Source organism: Phalacrocorax aristotelis, chromosome 1 (genome assembly GCF_949628215.1).
Source record: "Phalacrocorax aristotelis chromosome 1, bGulAri2.1, whole genome shotgun sequence".
Classification (NCBI taxonomy): Eukaryota; Metazoa; Chordata; class Aves; order Suliformes; family Phalacrocoracidae; genus Phalacrocorax; species Phalacrocorax aristotelis.
The window spans coordinates 21,535,027-21,550,966 of record NC_134276.1 but is presented as its reverse complement, the minus strand read 5'-3'; the positions used below and the strand labels follow the sequence as shown (position 1 = coordinate 21,550,966).

The 15,940-nt window shown below is 38.7% G+C and overlaps 1 protein-coding gene across 12 annotated transcripts in view; it reads right to left on the bottom strand.

The window, feature by feature from the left end:
* SGCG (sarcoglycan gamma) overlaps positions 1 to 15,940 on the bottom strand; it is a 144,611-nt gene that overhangs the window by 100,442 nt on the left and 28,229 nt on the right. For 6 of the 12 annotated variants that reach the window (XM_075083594.1, XM_075083584.1, XM_075083683.1 and 3 more), the window contains exon 2: positions 3,787 to 3,878. The exons of 1 other annotated variant lie outside the window; for it this stretch is intronic. The gene's annotated coding sequence lies outside the window, so the exon portion shown is untranslated. Of the gene's footprint in view, positions 1 to 1,120; positions 1,250 to 3,786; positions 3,879 to 15,940 lie in introns of all 12 variants that reach the window. 5 more of the 12 variants (XM_075083604.1, XM_075083613.1, XM_075083718.1 and 2 more) reach the window with 1 other exon arrangement.

The following is a 15,940-nucleotide window of genomic DNA, read 5'->3' as shown; positions in this document are numbered from 1 at the left end:
GTAGTTCACTCATGTGGATTACTCATTTGGATGTGGCTATGCAGGCCAGAATTCATCTCACCGAACACAGCTGACATCAGCCATACTTACCTAGGCCCCCTCCACAGACAATAGAGAGAGGCAGAACTTCTCAGACATGATTCATCTCCTCCTCAAGTAGGAGGAGATTTAAGATAGATATGGTGAAACTACCCATATCTCTATAAAAGGAGCCTAGCCTAATTAATGCAGTCAAATCACATTCCTACACTTTGGCAATATCCTGTTTTAGGAACTTGTGTGCTCATTCTGATGCATGATTAACTATGCAGTGCGAGCACCTATTGGTGGAGAGATACCAAGTATCATCCAATAAATCAACTGATAATGAGACCGTAACCCACTGATATCTTGTTAGTAATTTTCTTTCAGTCAGTGACATTATCCAAAATAAAATGTATTTGAATTCAAGGAGACTACAAACTTGTAAAAGGAGTTCTGAATACACATAGTTGTATGCTCCACATTAATTCAAGTATGCTTCAAAGAAGTTAGAATTGATTTTGTTAACAGTTCCTCAGATGGAAGGTTATTATCACACTGTCAAGGCAAAAAGAAGTGTTCAGCAGAAGCATGGATCCATTCTTGACTAAATTTAGCTTTCAGTACGTGATAGATAAACTGAGAAAAATTTAAAGCTACAAATGTCAGAGGTTTACTACTGCAAATCAGATCTTTATTTAAGTACAGTAATATCTCTGTGTAGTCATATGATACTGTAAAAGATTTTAAAAGTCCTAAAAGTTAGCTTCTTAATATTACACAAATGCAAGTTTAAACTATGCAACTTAATACTGCATTTAATTGTAAAACCAAGCATATTTAAACTATCAGAATCTAAAATAATAATTGTATATAAAAATGAACACTTAAATTTAGGTCCTAAAATAAATCACATAAGCAGCAACATGATCCTTAAATGAGGACAGAATGAGCTGGAAACGTTGCACAGAAAATCAGATCGGGGAGAAGCACAACACACCCATCTAATAAGCAAAGAACAGACAAAAACCAACTCAACTATTAAGATGCTAATATTTTAATGCAGATATAAAAAGAAATTTAAAAACCTGTTACTTACCTTAGAGAACGGAAACAATGTGGACTTCTGAATAAACTACAATCAGTTTCTTCCCAAGAGAAAATGGTCTAACTTTTCCACTACTTTCAAATCTGGAGTGGAAGATATTTTAGGCCTGGCCAAATATCACTGGAAGAAAATTCGTTCAACATGTTTGGCTGTGTTTTGCATTCCATCCTGTTGCTTTGGCATACAGATGCAGCTAATTATAATCTGTGACATAAGCGGCTAATTCTGCTGCTAAAATGGTTGTGTACTGACTCCAGAAATGAACTGCCTCACTGTAAGACATAACCAATCCATAATGCACACTAAAATGGCCCAACCTGTCACATAACACCAACTGCTTTATTAAAATCTTCATAAAATCTGCATGTAAAAACTATTAACTTAGCTGCTAACGGCACACAATGCAAAATCAGAAACAAAAAAGACTTCTGCTTTCTTTTCTGAATCCACATGTAACATCCAAAAGAATTTGAATAGTCATTTTTCTGAAAACTTTTAATTTTAATCGTAACAGTATTCTAACTATAATCTACACTGGCTGGTATATGAAGTCTCTTTATAAAAAGGAAATACATATGTTATAATATACCTATAATAGCACATATGACTTTCATACAACAACTACACTAACAATTAACAACCTTAGCAAAAACTTAAGCCATTCTTGGTGTTTAAGATGCATATAAATCCCAAGAGTTATATATAAAAAAAGAATTGCATATATTACATATTTTAAGATAGTATTATAGAAATTATAAGCCATATTTTTTCAGTGCCATTTAAACTCTGAGTTCTCAAATGCAGAAACAAGAATTCCAGCTTGACACTGCTTACATTAGACTGACTATACAAACAATGACCAATGAACTTTCTGTTCAACTACGACGTTTTAGAATCTGTGTGGGTAGCTGTCTGCATTTTAAAAAGCATTAAAACATACATTTGTAAGATTTACAGAATAGAAGTTTTGTGCTATGTGAAGCATTGCAATCATCATCCATATGTTTGGACAATTTCATTTCTCAAAGCACAACGTTTCCTTTTTTCTAGCCATGCACTCACACTGTTATCATGCTTCCGAAGAGGAAGCTCCTATCAGACGTTTAACAGCTGCTGATCATAAATTTAGTACTGACACAAATCCAGCTGATCACAGGCTTACAAGTTACTTTTTTCCCTTCATGAATTCTGTGGCCATTAATTCTTTATCAGACTCTGTTTACGTATACAAATGGAGAAGTTCTTTTCTATTCAAAGAAATTAATTCACTGGTATCTCACAAAAATGACAAATATTTTTCATAATAAAATAGTTATCGATATTTTTAAAACAACTTTTATACTTAATCTCATGGATTTATGGAATATAAACTGGGACAAAAACATTTGTATATCGTGTTAACACCAAAGCTTTTCTTTAATTGAAAATCCCTGTATTAGAGGAATAAACCTATAAATGCCAGATAGTTTTGAAGGGTTCTTTATTTAGTCATTATTTAGGTGATAGTGTATTCATGTCCAGGGATTCCCTGCAAAATTTTCTGTCCATTCTTGGAAAGAAGCAGAGGATCAGATAATACTGGATAGAAGACCACAAAGAAGCAACATTTTAACTTCATTTTAATATGTTTCCTTCTGGCATATTTGTAATTATTTGATTTCTCAATTTAAGATTGGCTGATATAGTGCCCAACTATGAAAGATATTAGATTAGAGCACAGAGCTATGATTAACAGGATGAAATGTAACAAGTCCAAATGCCAGATTCTGCACCTGGGATGGAGTAATGCCGGGCACAAGTATGAACTGGGAGAGGAGTGGCTGGAGAGCAGCACCACAGAAAGGGATCTGGGGGTGCTGGATGACAGCAGGCTCAGTATGAATCAGCAGTGTGTCCTGGCAGCCAAGAGGCCAAACCGCATCCTGGGGTGCATCAAACACAGCATAACCAGCCGGTCAAAAGAGGCGATTATCCTGCTGTATTCAGCGCTGGTGTGGCCTCACCTTGAGTACTGTGTGCAGTTCTGGGCCTCACAGATTAAGAAGGATGTGAAGGTCCTTGAATGCATCCAGAGAAGGGCAAAAAAGCTGGTGAAAGGGCTGGAAGGCATGGCCTGTGAGGAGTGGCTAAGGACTTTGGGCTTGTCTAGATTGGAGAAAAGGAGGCTGAGGAGTGACCTCATTGCCCTCTACAGCTTCCTGAGGAGGCAAAATGGGGAGGGAGGTGCTGATCTCTTGTCCCTGGTACCCAGTGATAGGAGGTGTGGGAATGCTTCAAAGCTGCTCCAGGGGAGGTTCAGCTTGGACATTAAGAAGCATTTCTTTACAGAGAGGGTGGTCGAACATTGGAATAGGCTTCCTAGAGAGGTGGTTGATGCCCCAAGCCTGTCAGTGTTTAAGAGGCATTTGGACAATGCCCTTAATAACATGGTTTAACTTTTGGTCAGCCTGAATTGGTCAGGCAGTTGGACCAGATGGTCATTGTAGGTCCCTTCCAACTGAAATAGTCTATTATATTCTTTTCTATATCACTTTAATGTTATTTTCCATGTATGATTACTCTTCTTGGTCTAGATTCATGATGTCTTTTGTCTGCTCTTCTACCTATCTAATATCTGCAGAGTAGAAATTCTGAAAATGAAAAGAACAAATAAATACCTCAGTTAGTATCTTCTGGAGTTCTCATGAAGTAGGACTGAAGGAAGAGCAACTGTCAGTGAGTTCTGTATCATCTGAAGCCAGCTGACTTCCTATTTAAATGCAAAGAATGGAAAGAGAATGGAAAAATTTTCATGAGTATAGGGAAAGAACAAGATATATTCCTAAATTGCCCTTTTGACTACTTTAACTGACAGCACTTTACAAGTGATGGACCAAAATGCACCAAGATTAAAATCATGGAAAACAAATGAAACAGTGGACACGCAATGCCTGTTTGGACCATAGATGTTCATGGCAGCACAGTTTACAGTAAATGAGAAATAAATATTAGTCCAAATCTATGTGAAAAACAATAAAAAAAGTTTTCTGTTGCTATGTTAAAATTCCATCTAACATTAGAATGCATTAGTATTCAAATAGTAGAACAATGTTCTACTAACATTCTACTGTTCGAGTAGAACAATGACTTCAATTATGGGGTTTCAGGCATGTGTAGAAAAACGAAGTCTTTCTCTCAGTCAAGTAAATATCTTCACAGTTCAAGAATGTTGATGTCCCATTCCTCACCAAAAACTGCCAATCTCCTTTTCATTTGGCTTTTGAAAGTCAATGGCTGATGACTTAGTCCTGGAAAAGTAACTAAGCAAACATATTTATCTTCCACACTGAGTATGAGTCCGCTCATACCAGCACCTGACTAAGGAGAAGTACTTGCAAACTTATGCCATGAAAAAAACAATGGAAAAAGATACATAAATTGTGGTTTGCATATTCTGTCACTATAATATGTCACCTTTTTTAGAGAAAAGATTACAATTTTGACAAAAATTCTGTGTATACCTACAAGATTTCAAGAACATATGCTTATCCTTCAAAGTACAAGATGACACAGTGTTGGAGAAGACAATGACTATCATGTATCAGTTTAACTAATTCATCCAAATAAAACAGATGTAGAAGCCATTTGGTCATTTCTATATCAACTTCTCTAACTTACTCAGATAATTTTTTAAGTCTGTGACATGTTTAAGGAGTGTGGTAAGTATTTGTTAAGCAAAGGGCATTCAGGGCAAAAGAAGGATATTTTAGCCTCCACAGAAAACAGAGTTTATCTTAGAAACAAAGTACTACACATGAATTTTACAGTTACTAATAAGGAATTTTATCTTTATTTTAATTCTCCATGTTAGATTTTCTCTGATTATTTGTCAAAAGTCAGTATGTGTCCATAGAGGCTTATATACTGTAACAAGGAAATAGATTCTCAGATCATTTGTGCAGTCAAAAGAGTATCAGGCTAGTACTGGAATCATACTCTTACTTCATTTGCAGTATCCTTCCCTTCGTGGCCTAAAATTAGTCAGTGTCAGTCACACTCCCTCCTCAGAAAACAACCAAGATACCCCAAGACTCTTGTATCCCCAAAATTAAATTGCAAGAGAGAGTTAGTAATGAAGTTAACTAAGAATAGAAGTCCTCTACTGCTAAAAACTGTAATTATGTGGCAAACACCAAATATATCTAAAATTAGGATGTATAACTCCAGATGAAACTGAAGGTTCGCCATATGAAATATTAAAAGATACCTTGAAAAAGGTTCAGAAAGGTCAAACAGTACAGCAAAAGCAATTTACATTAATGATAAAATGGCATATAGTTAGGCAAAAAGGTAAAATTCACATAAAAATATATACCTATTATGATTACCAGATGAAAAAAAAAACCAACAACAAAATCAACCGCAAATATTTATCCTTATCCCTTGGAATCATTGAATGCAAAACCCAAACCCAACCAAATTCTCAAGCAATTAAAGTGGAGGCTAATTTTATTAATGATCAGAAAATATAAAAAGTAATTAGTTACTAGACATCTGTGGACTTCCAAGAACTGACGGAAAATGTCCAAGCCTTCTCAGTTCTTGTTCTTGTGCATGTTAGTCACTTGTGAGCTTGAGAAAAATCACCTTTTCAGAGATTTTTTCCAGTTCTTCTGGAACATATTTGAAACAAGAACTGTTGGAAACAGTTTTTTTCTAGTGTTTCCCTCTAAAATGCTTTGAGTTGGCTAAGTTTGATGTGCTTTTTAAACTTGTAAGGGATAGGACAGCAGGCTGTTTATTGATAGATTGAGACCTTGCCTCTTCCTAAGTATAGGGCTATGGTGAATATCTAGAAAGGGATGTCATCTTCTAAACCTGAGCAAAATAGTGAGCCAAAGGAGAACTTAATCTTTCACATCTAAATAGAAAGAAACATTTAAAGTTCTTGCTGCACCTATTAAAGCTATAAAAATGTAATTGTTTTAAATAGTTACTTAAACAAGGTGGAAAATACTTCAATAGGAACTTTTTGGAATATAAACACAGGACCCCCAAATATCCAAGGCTTTAAGGGAGATCTACCTACACTGTTTCATTACATGATAACTATAAGGAGGTTCAAAACAGCTTTGAAACTCAGAATATTTATGTTTTATCAGAGTATGAACTAGAATAAACTAAAACAGAAAAAATCTGGAAATGACTATGCAAGGCAAGATAAAAATAAATGGACTTATAAATAAGTACCCAATTGCCCAGCATGTCAGTGCACAGCAGGTCCTTGTGTCTGGTTTCTAGCAATTTCTTCCATCTGTGAGCACGAACAGCTGGTTGTGGGTCTACTGCCTCACCATCCTAGCAGTATTTAAATCTCTGCTTCAGCTGTTATCTCCCAGTTCCTTGCTGCCACACTCCGCTGCTCTATCCTGTTTTTGCCACATTTTGTCTTCTGGAATATCCTCCCCAGTACATTCAGTGATTCCAGAACAGGAACCTTTTTCACCTCCAGTTCACCTGCTCTACTCATTCTTTTCAAATTAACATAAGCACAAAATGAATTAATTCAAACTGTCACAGAGGTCTAGGTGGGTTTTTTGGGGGTGTGTGTTAAATGGTATCTTCTGCTTGGATTGCATCTTCACACAATTTGATTAAAAACTATTTAATTTCTGTAGGTTTAATTCTGTATGATCCTTTAAAGGGGTTAAGTAGTGAGGCAGCAAGTGAAAAGCTGCACATGTACTGTGTGCTCACTGCTGTACTCTGCGTGAAGGTGAGACTGACAGATGAACTAGAATAGATGTAAGAAGGGACAGATTGCTTTTCTAAGAGCAAACAAGCAAGCTCAGGCTTGTAGACCCGTTCAAAGAGTTAAGTTGAGGAGGGAAAGACTTGCATGCAGACTGGAAGATACAACGGGGATACCTTGATATAGTAGTATCTTAAAGGCAGAAGATGTTGCCCTGGGAAGAAAAACCCCTACCCAATCTTAAGTGTCCAAGCAGATTTGGAATAATTTTGTCCTATTGCATGGTTTTTACTATTCAAGCATTATACTTGTTATCCAGCTACCGTTGGCTTGAAGAAGTTCATCATTAGCTTTTTCTCAGGAAGAAAACCAGAAAAGTGTACTTCTGTTTATATGAACCTCTACAATATTCTGGACAGGACAGTGGAGTAAAGCGCTTTTTAATATGTTAATTAGTTTGTGCATTGGGATTTTTTTTTTAGGATATGATTCACAGCACACCTACTCACAGCTCCATCTGCAAGCACTCTGTGACAGGCAGAATAGTATATTTACAGTTGTATTCTGTACAGTATGCCAAATCACTTCTACAAGACATACCAACAGCACTGAGAATCAACAGAGAACCACGTTTCATGTTCTTTGGTCATAGCATTTCCTTTTATATCATTTGCCCTTTACTAAAAACCAAAAGCAAAAATCGCAAACCCACTAAACGTCCAGAGCAGGACAGTCTAGTCTTCTGCCTTAGGATATCTGACCCCTGAAGAATTTAAGTGAAACACATGGCTGTCACCCAGTGGCTGTATAAAACAGAAAACTGAATGACTGTCGCTCCATGGTAGAACAGATTTAATAGGTCTTCGAAGTTCTGCACCTGTACCCATATTCTCATATTGCATATAGGTTTGTACAGCTACAAACCCTAAAGCATATAATGAGTTTACCACTCTCTTTTGCTTTCTCCTATTTCTTTTATCTCCTATAATTTTTTCTTGTTTGCTTATATATCAGAAGTATAGTTGATCAAGAGATACAAACCTCCCCATTTTCTTTTATCATTAAATGTTACTTTTCAGTAATATATTTAATTCTGACATAATAAAGCAGGTGTATCTAACCTGCATTTGGAACAAGACTATATAAAAGCATCTAAACCTCTGTTTAAATCCTGTGATTCAGTGTCTACTTCATTAGTTAGTGTAGTTTTTTACTCAGTACCAGCATGCATCTTCCAAGAAAGAAAGGAAGTATGAGAGAAAAGAAAAACAGTTGAGGCACACAAGAAAAACGTTTCCTGTTCCAAATGATTTAGAAGAATAGAAGTGGAAATACGAAAATTATGGTGCTCTGACCAGGACACTATAACAGGAACCAGGAGCTCACAGAGCTCATTCCCTGACAGACTCAATGATAACAAAGTTTTAGTGGATTGCAATTTTATATCTGGAGCAACTGGCTATTAAATTGTTTCCATAGGAGGAACCTGCATTAATTTCATTTTCTTAAAACTGCAGTCATCAATAACAGTGATAAAAAGATGGAACACAAGTATTTAAGGTAAAAGATATAGTGTTAATATAGTGCTTCTTCCCTGTTAAAAAACTGGAAAATGTTATTGTGGGGTGGTCATACTACAGACCAGCACATACGCTCAAAGAGAGAGAATGAGTAAGACTGGCTGTTTAGCTAGTATAAATCAAATTAATACATTCTTAATAATTTGTTATAAGTCCTAACGAGAACTTCCTAAATTTCTTTTGTTGCACAGGTTCAGCTTTCAAAATCTAAGAAGTACTTCCAAAATAAGAACTAAAATTCAAAAGCTAGCAGAAGAAAACAGAAGAAAATAAATTATGTTGAAGGAGTTAACCCAAAGGTATGTTTTAGTTAATATGTAAAATTTGGTCATTTACCTAACTAAATCTTGCTCCAAGAGAAATGAGGATGTTAGTATAAATCAACAAGTAAGCAAAACAAGCATGTACAGAATCTATATCCTAAATTTAATTTAGCAATAATCTAGAAAAAAAGAAGTTTTACATTTGTTGATTTTACGTGACTGCTTCTGTTTACATGTTCTGATGAATATTCAGTGTAAAAGACAAACAGTAATAATGAAGGCTTCAGCTCTGTAAGAAAGTTACATGAGTTTACATGATCTATTTCTAAACAGTTTGTCTTTATATTTATGCATATAAAGCAGAACTTTGAAGTGGATCTGCTTAAAATTATCCCCTACAGTTAGCTCCTTCAAGTAAACCAGAAGTTTTTTAATCTCAATTACACTATAAAATATAAACTTTTTTTTTTTTTAAATAGAGAACCTGGAAGCAGCCAGGTAAGGCAGAATATAAATAGAAGACAGCTTATAAACAAGCCATTTCCTGACCATTTCCCTTTGTTCAAAAAGAATCCTTGCTTTCAGACCTAATACGTCTGTCCCCTCAGTAATTTTAAAAGTTGCAGAAAACTCTGAAGTTTCCTCCAGAACCAAGGAGGTTTCCATTTTATCACTTGTGAAATCTGATTTGCAGCTCTGTAACCTTTGCAGCAATTTCTGCTTTTGGCTGTCCCTCTGGAGCTGAGGCTCCTAGACCCTTGCTGTGTTTCTCTCTGCCTTTTTACTCCTTGGTAAACTTGTGTTTTCTGAAATTGTCTTTTCTGGAGTATTTTCCAATGTCCTTAAGCAATGAACAACCTTCTCTGCTTCCATGAGGTCTTACCTGATTCAGTCACTCTAATTAATAGAACACACCAAGTAAGAACAAAAAGCCCCCAAGTTAGGCAATCTGCCATACCCACCTATGTTTACATTAGCATCATATGCAGTAGGATGAATTAGCTAATGGACAGAAGGATACACTTTTCTTTAACAGTTTGCATAGTAGATCCCACATTATAATGAAATTATGTGTTCTCTGAAATCAGACACATTTCCACTGTTACTGAAAGAAATAATTTATTGCAGACAATGTAGGAAAACCTTTTGTCTAGTGCTGATTATGTCCTGTGGTTTTTTTTTTGTAGCGAAGAAAAAGCTTTTTTCCCCAAGCATTTTACTTTTCGTTTAAAACTATGCTATAAAACAGAGTGATTAATGATTTTCCATTTTACAAGTTGCCATTGTAAGCCTTTTCTGAAGGAGATTACTCTTAATTTTGCGCTTAAAATCATGCTACACCCTATGACTCACTAAAAGAATGTCAGGGAAGAAAGCCTTAGCACTTTAAAATACCAAAAATAGGGGGGGGAGAGAAGAGGCACAATAAAAAGCATTTTTGGTGTTATAAAATAAAACACCCTAAAACACATATACATTAGCTATTATTTCAGAAACTATAAGTATATAGTATTTTGTAGCATTTCCATTTTTCACTCTGGAACTAAGCCCGAGTCCCTCACTTCTAAGCTGCTAAGGACAGTTTAGCCCTGAACCATACAAGTACAAGTATAAGTACACAAGTATACTTACAAGTATACTTACAAGTATATACAAGTACAAGTACTCAGCAAAACAGTTCACAGAAAGAAATCCTCACCTTGAAGGCCTGGGCAATCTTTGATTAACAAAATGCACCTACATTAAAAAACATAATTTAATTGATGATTTTCTGAGATCACTCCATGGAGACTCTGTACTGAACCATATTTAAGAATGCCAGACTGATGTGCTTAATCCAGAGTCACTTTTTGGGATGAAGATGATTGTCTCTATCAGGCAGATAGTGGAAGCTCAGCATTTAGCTGAGATCCTCAGGAGTTTTTACCCCTTCTGATGTTCTGGGAAGACAAAAAGAAGGCCAATGGAAAGGAAGCAGAAAAAGGACAAACAACTTTTCTCACCTACCACCATAATAAAATAGCAATTTGTGCTCTGACCTTCAGTGGAAGAAACTCAAACAGCCTTTAAAGAGCAAGAATAGAAGTGTACAGCAAATAATTTTTAAGAATCTGGTTTGAAGTCCTGACTTGTATAGAAGTAGAGCCTTAGTAGCAACGGTTAAGTCACAGCCCTTGATCCATCAGATCTTTTTTGAGCTGCCATTCACTACGAAGACTGTAAAAATCACAATTATTATTGTTAATAAATATACCCCAACAATCTGTTGGCTCTACTCAGACTTTAGCTTTGCCAAAATGCAAGCAGAAAAATTAGGCACATGAGAAATGTATTTAATTAGGAGCTTGTCATCTGGCAAAAGCAAGTAAATTAAGTGTAGCCTTTTAATATAGAAGAAGCTATAATCAACCAGGGAATAGACCATAAACTATTTCTTATTTGATTGAAATATGTAAATTAGGTATGGGAATAGTGTAATTATCTACTATTTTGAAGGGTTACCCATGACGCCAAGCTGTGGGTGACCACAGCAAGCAGAGTGACCATAGTAAAACCATTGACTTAAAATTGACAGATATATATCTGTAATTTTGGCAGCCTTTAAGAATCTGACATCCTACCTTATTAGACAAAGTTAGAATATACTTAAAAAATAAATAGCTGAACTAGTTTAAACAAGAAATAAAAGCATGCCTAAAATCCTTTCTGGAGTGGTATCTGGAGCAATGTTGATTATACATGGCTCAGAGGCTGGTGCCATTGGTGGAATTTTGGTTTTTTTGATCATGGGGAGGTTTAGGTGGCACGGGGCCTGCTGGCGGCAGATGGAGTTCACCTATCTCAAAGTGGGAAAAGGATTCTTGCAAATGAGTTAGCGGAGCTCATTGAGAGGGCTTTAAACTAGGTTCGAAGGGGGAGGGGGATGTAGCCAGGCCCACCAGAGAGGTGGTGCGCCAGGGTTGGTGGTGAAACCAATAGCCCAGCTCAAGTGCATCTACACCAATGCACGCAGCATGGGCAACAAACAGGAGGAGCTGGAAGCCACTGTGCAGCAGGATAACTATGACTTAGTTGCCATTGCAGAGACATGGTGGGATGACTCTCACGACTGGAGTGCAGCAATGGCTGGCTGTAAGCTCTTCAGAAGGGATAGGCAAGAAAGGAGAGGTGGTGGTGGGGCTCCATATGTTAGGGAGTGCTTTGATTGTGTAGACTTTGATGATAAGGTCGAGTGTTTATGGGTAAGGATGAGGGGGAAGGCCAACAAGGCAGATATCCTGCTGGGGGTCTGTTACAGACCACCCAACCAGGATGAAGAGGTAGATGAAGTGTTCTACAAGCAGCTGGAGGAAGTCTCACTATCACTAGCCCTTTTTCTTGTGAGGGACTTCAACTTAAGAAACAGTCTAGGAGGTTCCTGGAATGTGTGGAAGACAACTTACACAGCTGGTAAGTGAACCTACGAGGGGAAGTGCCTCGCTTGGCCTCCTTTTCACGAACAGAGAAGGACTGGTGGGAGATATGGTGTCGAAGGCTGTCTTGGGCTTAGCCACCATGATATGACTGAGTTCTTGATTCTTGGTGAAGTAAGAAGAGGGGTCAGCAGAACCACTACCATGGACTTCTGGAGGGCAGACTTTGGTCTGTTCAGGGCACTGGTTGGGAGAGTCCCTTTGGAGAAAGTCCTGAAGGGCAAAGGAGTCCAGGAAGGCTGGGCACTCCTCAAGAAGGAAGTCTTGCAGGCACAGGAGCAGGCTGTCCCCGAGTGCCACAAGACGAACCAGTGGGGAAGATGACAAGCCTGGCTGAACAGGGAGCTTCTGCTGATGCTCAGGAAAAAAAGGAGAGTCTACTGCTTTTGGAAGAAGGGGCAGGCAACACAAGAAGAGTACAGAGACCTTGTTAGGTCTTGCAGGGAGAAAATTAGGCAGGCAAAAGCCCAGCTAGAACTCAACCTGGCCACTGCTGTAAGGTATAACAAAAATGTTTTTACAAATATACCAACAACAAAAAGAGAATCAAAGAGAATCTTCATCCAGAGGGGAACACTGACACTGAGGATGAGGAAAAGGCTGAGGTACTAAATGCCTTCTTTGCCTCAGTTTCTAACAGTAAGACCAGTTATCCCCAGGGTATTCAGCCCCCCCAGCTTGAAGGCAGGGACAGATCACAGAATAAACCCCGATAATCCAGGAGGAAGAAGTTTACAATCTGCTACTTCACCTGGACACTCACAAGCCTATGGGGCCGGATGGGATCCACCCAAGGGTACTGAGGGAGGTAGTGGAGGAGCTTACCAAGCCACTCTCCATCATTTACCAGCAGTCCTGGTTAACAGGGGAGGTCCCAGACGACTGGAGGCTTGCCAATGTGACGCCCATCTACACGATGGGTCAGAAGGAGCACCCGGGGAACTATAGGCCTGTCAGCCTGACCTCAGTACTGGGGAAGATTATGGAGCGGTTCATCTTGATTGAGCTCACCAAGGATGGGCAGGACAACCAGGAGATCAGGGTCAGTCAGCATGGCTTCATGAAAAGCAGGTCCTGCCTGACCAACCCGATATCCTTCTAGGACAAGGTGACCCACTTAGTGGATGAGGGAAAGGCTGTGGATGTTGTCCACCTGGACTTTATTAAAGCCTTTGATACTGTCTCCTACAGTATCCTCCTGGAGAAGCTGGTAGCTCAGGGGTTGGATGGGTATACTCTTCACTGGGTAAAAAACTGTCTGGATGGCCAAGCCCAAAAAGTTGCGGTGAATGGAGCTAAGTCCAGTTGGCAGCTGGTCCCAAGCAGGGTTCTCTAGAGCTCAGTATTGGGGCCAGTCTTGATTAATATCTTTAACAATGATCTGGATGAGGCGATTGAGTGCACCCTCAATCAGTTTGCAGATGACATCAAGTTGGGTGGGAGTTGATCTGCCCAAGGATAGGAAGGCTCTGCAGAGGAACCTGGACAGGCTGAATCGTTGGGTTGAGGTCAGTTGTATGAGGTTTAACAAGGCCAAGTGCCGGGTCCTGCACTTGGGTCACAACAACCCCATGCAACACTACAGGCTTGGGGAAGAGTGGCTGGAAAGCTGACCAGCACAAAAGGACCTGGGGGTGTTGCCCAACAGCCGGCTGAACATGATCCAGCAGTGTGCCCAGGTGGCCAAGAAGGCCAAGAGCATCCTGGCTTGTATCAGGAATAGTGTGGCCATCAGGAGTAGGGAAGTGATCGTGCCTCTGTACTTGGCACTGGTGAGGCCACAACTTGAATATTGTGTTCAGTTTTGGGCCCCTCAGTACAAGAAGGACATTTTGTTGCTGGAGCGTGTCCAGAGAAGGGCAACGAAGCTGGTTAAGGGTCTAGAGAGCAAGTCTTCTGAGGAGCAGCTGGGGGAGCTGGGGTTGTTTAGCCTGGAGAAGAGGAGGCTGAGGGGAGACCTTATCGCTCTCTACAACTACCTGAAAGGAGGTTGTAGTGAGGTGGGGGTTGGTCTCTTCTCCCAGGTCACTAGCGATAGAATGAAAAGAAACATCTTCAAGCTGCACCAGGGGAGGTTTAGATTAGATATTAGGAAAAATTTATTCACTGAAATAGTAGTCAGGCATTGGAACAGGCTGCCCAGAGAGGTGGTGGAGTCACCATCCCTGGAGGTATTTAAAAGACGTGCAGACGTGGCACTTTGGGACATGGTTTAGTGGTGGACATGGTAATGTTGGGTTGACGGTTGGACTTGATGATCTTAGAGGTCTTTTCCAACCTTAATGATTCTGTGATTCTATGATTCTATAACTGGGCATCTCATTCTGATGGGCTATTGGGAGGGGGGAACACAAACCCCAAAAAACCACCCACAAACCCCAAAACCAAACAAACCCCAAAAGCCAAGTACAGAAACAGGCAACAGAATGAAGTAAGCTCTACTCAGTTGCTGTCATTGTGCAAAACAGGAGACAATTGGTTTGATTTTAGTAATAAATATCATAACAAATAACCAAAGTTTCTGTAATAAACTTCATCAACAAACGCCCAAATCTCTCCTTTAGTGAACTTGTGATTTGTAATGATTTCAGAATTACTAGTCAAAGTAACAGAATAGTTATGGTTAAAAGTCCTTTTCCTTGTTATTTAGCCAAACATTTTATTTCATGTCTTTACTCCTCACACGTAGTTAGGTTTGCATCATGTAAAGCGAGAACAGCTGCATCCTACTTCATATGACCACCTCATTTACTGTCTGGTTAACTATAGTACCTAGGCAGGCTGCTTCATTTTCAGCTGAGCAAACACCCAGCTGCTAGTAAACGGCTGCAGTACCAAACATAAAGCCAAGTCACAGACCAGGCCCTCCAGGAGGAAACAACATCCAGAAATTCACTGACCATTTCCTAAGGTAAAGGTGTCTCATGGCCTTTGACCTACTCTGTCAAAATTTTTAATCCCTTAGAACTGATAAACACCAAAGTCAGTGTAAAAGTGTGTTGCCCTAGTCAGCTACTGTACAAAACAGAATGGACCCTTTTATTCACAGTATAATTACATGCATGCCCAGTTTAACCATGACATGTTACTATGTCATGTTAGAGCTATGTGTACTGTTTATAGTGCTTTCTAAGGAAGTATCCTTGATGTTTCCTGGAATATTAATAGGAAGAGGCCTTAAAGGATGGCCAGTAACATATGAGTAGTCGGTGCCAAACCTTTCAGATTTTCAGAACATGCACATATCTTTGGGGCTCTTTTTCTTTAACTGTGATTGTTAGACTTTGTAATTAACTGATTTTACCTGCCTCATAGGATCCTTAAAATTTGATTCTGGGATTGGCAAAAATATCAATTCCAGACCACTTAATTTTTATATTCTCAAACAAGTACATTAAGTAGATACCCCATGTACTTACCTTTCCTGATTAACTGTGTTTGATGGGCTTGAATTTTAAGCTTTTTCTAAAGTCAAGGACATATTGGTTTATTAGCAGTAGCTAATAGTTCTTACTTCTTATACAACTTAATACCCCTTGGCTGCCTTCTATATAATAGCCCCAAAAGAAGAAAAAATAAAAGTGAATGAAGCTACATTTTAAAAACAGACATAGAGCCCAAGACATACGTGGATGCATGTAACAATATATATAGATATCTCCCAAAATTCCCCCACAAGTCTCTACTTGTTGCCACAAGACAGAGAAAACAAAAAGGATGGTGTTTTTTCAGGCTACTGAAATAGTTCAGGAAGAAAAGTTCTG